The sequence below is a fragment of the Diplotaxodon limnothrissa genome, linkage group LG3 (assembly GCF_057381915.1).
Source record: "Diplotaxodon limnothrissa isolate DT_005_m linkage group LG3, D_limnothrissa_male_GT1.1, whole genome shotgun sequence".
Lineage (NCBI taxonomy): Eukaryota > Metazoa > Chordata > Actinopteri > Cichliformes > Cichlidae > Diplotaxodon > Diplotaxodon limnothrissa.
In genome coordinates, this window is record NC_140598.1 from 62239504 (window position 1) to 62247591 (window position 8088).

General features: G+C 41.5%; 1 pseudogene; it reads left to right on the forward strand.

The window, feature by feature from the left end:
- The first annotated feature begins 5553 nt into the window (after positions 1–5553).
- Positions 5554–7878, forward strand: LOC146636814 (E3 SUMO-protein ligase KIAA1586-like; annotated as a pseudogene).
- The last annotated feature ends 210 nt before the right edge of the window (positions 7879–8088 follow it).

Genomic DNA, 8088 nt, shown 5'->3' on the forward strand with positions numbered 1-8088 from the left:
TGACGTGAGGAGTCACGATCGCGAGGAATTTTGCTCATTTTACATTTAAACGCAACCAAATATGTTTAAATGGATGAGGAATCATCCATTTAAACATATTTGCGAGTCATTTTTTTGTGATCGTCTAACCAAGCCTGCTGACGTGAGGAGTCACGATCGCAAGGAATTTTGTGCATTTTACATTTAAACGCAACCAAAGATGTTTTAAATGGATGATTCCTCATCCATTTAAAACATCTTTGCGAGTCATTTTTTTGTGATCGTCTAACCAAGCCTGCTGACGTGAGGAGTCACGATCGCGAGGAATTTTGCTCATTTTACATTTAAACGCAACCAAAGATGTTTTAAATGGATGAGGAATCATCCACTTAAAACATCTTTGCGAGTCATTTTTTTGTGATCGTCTAACCAAGCCTGCTGACGTGAGGAGTCACGATCGCGAGGAATTTTGCGCATTTTACATTTAAACGCAACCAAAGATGTTTTAAATGGATGATTCCTCATCCATTTAAAACATCTTTGCGAGTCATTTTTTTGTGATCGTCTAACCAAGCATGCTGACGTGAGGAGTCACGATCGCGAGGAATTTTGTGCATTTTACATTTAAACGCAACCAAAGATGTTTTAAATGGATGATTCCTCATCCATTTAAAACATCTTTGCGAGTCATTTTTTTGTGATCGTCTAACCAAGCCTGCTGACGTGAGGAGTCACGATCGCGAGGAATTTTGCGCATTTTACATTTAAACGCAACCAAAGATGTTTTAAATGGATGATTCCTCATCCATTTAAAACATCTTTGCGAGTCATTTTTTTGTGATCGTCTAACCAAGCATGCTGACGTGAGGAGTCACGATCGCGAGGAATTTTGCGCATTTTACATTTAAACGCAACCAAAGATGTTTTAAATGGATGATTCCTCATCCATTTAAAACATCTTTGCGAGTCATTTTTTTGTGATCGTCTAACCAAGCCTGCTGACATGAGGAGTCACGATCGCGAGGAATTTTGTGCATTTTACATTTAAACTCCACCAAAGATGTTTTAAATGGATGAGGAATCATCCATTTAAAACATATTTGCAAGTCGTTTTAATGTTGTTGGGTAACCAAGCATGCTGACGTGAGGAGTCACGATCGCTAGGAATTTTGCGCATTTTACATTTAAATGCAACCAAAGATGTTTTAAATGGATGAGGAATCATCCATTTAAAACCCCCAACCAGTCCCGGCAGTTGACTGTCCCTCCTGAGCCTGGTTCTGCCGGAGGTTTCTGCCCGTTTAAAGGCAGTTTTTCCTCCCCACTGTCGCCAAGTGCTTGCTCAGAGGGGATTGTTGGGGTTTTCTCTCCTCTGCCTTTTTTCTTCATTTATTTGTTTGTTTAACTTTTTTCACCTTATCTAAATAATAAACCAATTAAATTTATCCTTTGAGTATTTTTCATCTCATCTTTACAGAATCTTTCCAAAACATTTTCAAACATTCAGATCTGTCTTTTATTTTCTTCTTGAAACCTCATAAATGGTGAACTAAAAACCCAGAATATGGTTTGAAACATAGTTTCAGCTGAAACTGGCATAACATTGTGTGTGTGTGTGTGTGTGTGTGTGTGTGTGTGTGTGTGTGTGTGTGTGTGTGTGTGTGTGTGTGTGTGTGTGTGTGTGTCACTAGTTTGGTCATCATGTTTAGACTCATTCACTCCAACGTTATTTAGGCCAAATCTTTAAAACTGTATGATTGCATACACATTTTCAATTCACTTCAATCGCACAAATAATTATTTGCAGTATCTTATTTATTATGAAAATGTCATGCCTGATCATTTGTGCCTACACCACCAAAAATGGGGGCAAAAGGGAGGAGATCATGTTTAATCGGCTATAAGAAAAGGTCAGAAATATAAGTGCCGACATGAGCAGTGTCCACAGAAACCTCTGAATCTCAGCTCAAAGCTCAAATAAACCATTTCTACAACCAGCAAACAAAGCAAAGACACCAAACAGTTAAAAGAGCAGTGACATCACCACGAATCTGTGGTCAGGTAATATCCATGTTTTGATTGATGATTTTCTGGAGTTAAATGTGAACCGAAGCATATTTTGGGTGTTATATGTTATTAAATACTTTTAAATAAATTAGGTGTGGAAATAAAAAAATCAAAATTTCCTCTGTTTGAGTCACAGAAACTTTGACATAGTAACATTTGCAGTAAGTCCTAAATGTTCACCTTTAAAGTGTTTGTGCTAATAACACCATGTGCAGTAAGACAGGCATGGAGAACAGCACTGACTGGGAGAGGCTTTGAACAGCTGACACACTGAGTTCAGTTCAACATATCAGACTTTAAGAATGCACAAGCACCTAAAATCTATTCATTTAGTCTATCATCTGTGATATTATCATGTAAAATGATGATGTATCGTTCACCTCCATTGTTTAAACAAGTAGCCCTTAAGTATTTAATATTCATATGTTAAAACACTGAAATTTGTCTGTTGTCTCACTGGCTGATAGTGCCCCACAGGCCTCAGTGTGAGCTTGATGCCATTATAATGTTACAGTTGTTTAATGTGTAGGTGCTCATGGTATAGACCACAGGGTCTGTGTAGATACAGGTGGGACACAACACAGAAACTTGTCACTAACATATGTTCCTCTCTCGTGATCAGTAACATCAGTTTTCACTGCAGTGATACAAACCATGAATTACACCCGTATAAAACCCTCCCAAATCAAAACAGCTCACTGATGCAGATCCTCTGCAGTGCCTCTCTTGGTTCTTTTAAAAATTCCTGCATGTGTGAGTTGCTGAAGCACACCCCGCCGTTCCCCCTTTTTGAAAACAAAGGAACGGTGGGACTGAGGCAATTTTACCTCAGGATGGCCAGTCACCACATACCAGTGATTCAGCAAAACTCACCTGAGGAATCCAGCCTGACAACGCCAAATTGTTGAGGAAAATTTAACAATAACCTGCACCCAGTGAGCTTGATTTGAAGCGGGTTTAATAAACACATTACAATGTGGAGAGAGCTTCCCAGTGAAACACCAGGACCATCTCTGAATTGTGGCCACCGCCCTTACATCTTATATACAGACACACAGACAAAGAACATTCCACAAACTCTTACATGTTATTTTGAATCAGCAGTGATACATCCTACACTTCCTCTATTCAACTGTAACTACACAAAGCAGCCATGAATGTCCAGCACACACGTGTGTGCGTGTGTAGAGAGAGAGAGCTCACAAAATTAGGTGGTGTTCTTCATTGTAATAGGAAAGGTAACATGGGTCCCCACCGTTTCTCAAAGACTTGTTTCTGTAGTCTGAGTATGTAATTTGTTCCATCAGACAGACACTCACTGGATCCATAGATTATATCTGGTTTTAACCATCTGATAGTTATGCATTTTAGGGCTGCAGTGAGTCATATATTTAGCAAGTAAGTTTTGGCTTTGCAGTCAATATGTTCTGCAATCCTTCCCAACACTGCTACTGTAGGACTTAGTGGAATATTTACCTTGGAAAATGTCTTTGAGAGCATCAAATATCTGCCTCCAGAATACACAGAGTTTAGGGCAGAGCCACAATATATGAGTGTGGTTGGCAGAGTGTGTCCCACAGTTCCTCCAGCATGAACTCAGATGTGTTGGACCCATCTTAGCAGTTATTTCTGGTGTTCTGTAGAATCTGGCACATTAATGCCCCCTTTATTTTGGGCAACTGCAGGATTTTGAGTCTAATTCTAGGCCGCTGTTTAGCCTACATGAAGTTAGAAATTCTTCAATACAGCTTGGACTCTCCACCATTTGACCCTTAGAACTGAAGAAGCTTCTCGGATGAGAGGTGAAACGTCTTCAAGTAACTCAAAGAAGTCCAGACGCTTTTCTTTCCAAGCTCCTTAGACTACGATGACCTGGATGACTGAGAACCTTCACAGACTTCTCCACACTTTAAATGCACTCTAATGATGGGAACGTGTGGTAACATTCAGTCTTAACTGAAATAACATATTGCATCTATAAATGGGATTAAAATGTTTACCAAAGACTAACGTTTTTCATTCAGAACAAACAGCATATTTCAGGTTAGGGCTGCACAACTAGTTTGTCCAATATTAAAATGACAGTTGTTACAATTATTCACAGATTGTAGTGGCAAAATGTGTTTTGATTGCACTGTCATGTCAGAATACTGCTTTCACCTTTACTTTGTGCTACACTCATGTTAATTAATCTTCATAAATTAATGTTTGCAAACACAAAGTATAAAGTTTTCCACTCTGCTATTTGTACCTGCACAACAGATGTGAATAAAACTCAAACCTATACGAGGCTCCTTCTCCGTTTCCCTGCAACATTTTGTATAGATCTAACTTTTTGCCACATAAATAACCTTCTGATGTGTTTACAGTAAATGTATTTGATAGTAGCTTATTTTGTAACTTTTAGTGGGCCTATGCAATGTTCCCTCTAAGCTGCGCACGTGCGCAATTGCGCACTGCTGGCACAGTCTCTGCGCACAGAAATTCTGCGTTGCGCACCAAAAAAAATCTAACCTGAATTGAAATTAAAATGAATACTTTAACAATTCTGTTTTGCAGTGTTAGTCAGTAAGTGACTGGCTGCTCCCATATGGGAACGATGCCACCTTATCCCATAGTCCAGCCAATAATGCGTATATGCGCAGCCAATCAACGTTGTTGACAGGCTATGACAGCGTCCTTATGTGCCAACGCCGGTGTGTTAGCTGTCAAAGCGGCGTGGCTGATGTGGAGTGAAGCCATGTTAATGACAACGTGTACAACCATTGGAGATGTGAGCAGGACAGACGGAACAATTGACGGAAAAATTGGGGACTTTACACCAGTTTTTAAATCGTGTTGATAGGCCACGTAAAACCAGAGTTGTGATAAAAAAAAATGCAATGTTTGGTTTTCTTCCTGAATACTGGTTGTTTATATTTACTGCGGGAAGAAACGGTTAAATTGGCGTTTTATAAGAAAAAAGGCTCGAAAGCGCTCTCCACCTGTGAGCAAAAACAAACCCCACCCCCTCTGCCTTTCCTATTCGTCTAAAAAAGTACCATGTCGACCAATCAAAAAATGATATGGCAACGTGGCATCTAGTTGTTAAGAAACGGGGGAAGTTTTAGGAGTGACGGTGGTGTTTTGAGATGTGAGAGATTTGCGACGTTTAGCGCAAATCTTGTGTAGTTAGTGTGTAGTGTAGTCAGTAGTTTTGTTGTGTGCGTCAGAACAATGAGGCGACTGCTGAATGTTACAGGTGTTACAGGAGCAGTGCTTTAAGTGGGCCGGTACCGCCACTTCTAAATATAGCTCTTGAGAGTACCGCCACCTCTCCATGCGCCCAGAACGTGCTTTTAGCGTACCGGTACTCTCATTTGCACATCGTTTGGCTGCACTGCCGCTTTTCAGAGCGCCCTTCACAAGCACGCTTCCTAATTCGTCCCACCGAGAGCAGAGACTACATTACCCATACACCAATGTGTTTTACAAGTGAAAAGCGCATGCGTCGCTTTTGCCGTTGTCATGTCAACAACTCAACGTGGTCCGGAGAGGGTGTGTAAAACGCGCAAACAGCTGCTCGTTAAAATACAAAAACAATGAACACTTAATATGCTCTCCTGGCTTCAGACTCTGAGTAGTAAAAGAACAAGGTCAGAATCAGAGGACTCGCTGGCTGACACCCCACCGAGCCAGAATGATATCGCTGCAGGTCAGACGCAAGCTAATGAAAGCTGCACTAGTGCCGCAGCCGCGGACGACGGCACTTTTGGCGACGACGAGGACGAGAATGACACCATTTCTACCGATGACAACAGCCGCGTTAGCGAGCATGAGTGGCCAGAATGTTGGTCCCAAGCACAAGTCCGGTATTTCTCCACAAATTACAAGTGGCTGATCAGCAGAAATCAAAAGTTGGGTTGTAGTGTGTGTAGTCAAGTTTGTGCTCGCGTGGACATGCAGCAAGGGCAGAGAGTGTCGCAGGAGTGGAGTGGGTGCTTAATCTCGTCTTTTGGAAGGGACAAGGCTGCACAACAAAACTCACTACGAAAGAAAATAAAAGAGCACAGAGACTCAATTTATCACAAGAAAGCAGTTGAAATAAAAGAGAAGGCAACACAAAATACAATGCAAAAACACATTGAAGATATGAGAAAGGCTGACTACGCTTCAACTTGCAATGTGTTTAGAACAGCTTATAAGATTGGCAAGCATGGGCGTCCCTTTACAGACATGCCAATAGATGTCCAGTTGCAAGTCTTAAATGGTGTCAAGATGGGCAGAGTTTTGCACTCTAATAACTCATGTGCAAATATACTGGATCACATTGCAGCTGAAATGAAAAAGAAGGTAGTCAATGACATAGTGATGAATGAAAGAAAATTGTGTGTGCTCATTGATGAATCCACTACAATAAGTGGAAAGTCTGTGCTTGTCGTGTGCCTGCGGTCAGCTATTTCCAGTGAAAATCCAGACACAATATTTTTTGAACTGATTGAGCTGCAGGGGACCACAGCAAAGGACATCACTGAAGCACTGTTAGGATGTCTTCATAATAATGGCTTTGACCCTCACTACCTACAGCAACATTTGTTGGCATTTGCTTGTGATGGAGCCTCAGTGATGCTTGGGAGGAAAGCAGGAGTTGCTGCGCAGCTTTGTTCCAAATTCCCTTACCTGTTTGTCTGGCATTGTTCCAATCACAGACTGGAACTGGCAGTTTGTGATGTTTTGAAGGAGGTAGGAGGAATCAACCACTTTAAAATATTCTTAGATCAGCTTTACTCCCTCTACCATGCATCACCAAAAAACCAAAGGGAGTTAACCGAGAGTGCTCACAATGTTGGACAACGTCTCCTTGTGATAGGCCGTGTTTTATCAGTGCGTTGGGTTGCTTCAAGTGAGAGAACAGTGAAAGCAGTATGGGAGAACTACCAAGCTCTGCAGGTACACTTTACAAGTGCTGCTGCTGATACCAGCAGGGACTCAAGAGAGAGAGCAAAATACAAAGGACTCAATGATGTTCTCACTACTGTTTCTTTTGTGGTCAATCTTGGCATCATGTATGACGCTTTCACAGAACTCAGTGACCTCTCAAGAATGCTCCAGAGATGGGACATGACTTTGGATCAAGCCGACAGGCAGCTGGACCGACAAATCCGGGTGTTTGAGTCAATGGTATCCACACCTGGTCCCACACAAACTGCCATTGAAGCTGAAAAGGAGAAAATCTTCAGAAATGTATGCCTGCATGAAAATCAGAGGGTTATAAAAATCAACCATGGCCAATTTTTCCGTAGCCTGGCTGAAAATGTTAAGTGCAGGATGACTCCAACAACTTCCTCGCATGTCAGTAAAACCTCATCTGAAAAGACAGATAGTCACCTCCTCTCAGACATCAAGGTCCTCCAGTCTGACTCCTGGCCTGCATCTCTAGATATTCAATATGGGGATGCAGCGGTCAGACGTTTATGTCAGAGATTCAGAGTTGGGGAGAGGGAAAGTGTCCTAGGATTTAGGGAGTATAAAGACCTTAAAGCTTCCAAGACACCAGCAGCCCTGAAGCCGCTTCTTACAGCTGTCCACACCATTGCAGTATCAACAAGTGAATGCGAGCGAGCTTTCAGCTCAATGAATGATACTTTGACAGATAAAAGAAACTCTCTCAACATCAAAAGGCTTTCAAATATGATTTTCCTGAAATGCAACGGACCACCCTTGGATCAGTTTAACACACAAACATATGTGCAGACATGGCTGGCACTAGGGAGGAGAAGTGCAGCATCCACAAACTGCGAAGCCCAAAGTGAAAGGAAAGTGGAGCCCAAAACGTGCTGGAGCCTTTTCTAGGTAAAATGATTTGTACAGTATTTCTCATTTTTCATTTGGTGTACTGTGATTGTATTTTGCTGAATCTGCTTTTGTATATTTTTCAGGGGTAAAGAAATGAACCATCTTCAAGACTCAAGATTATGTTCTACTGTTCTATGGTTATTATGTTTGGGTTGCTTCAAGTGAGAGAACAGTGAAAGTAGTATGGGAGAACTACCAAGCTCTGCA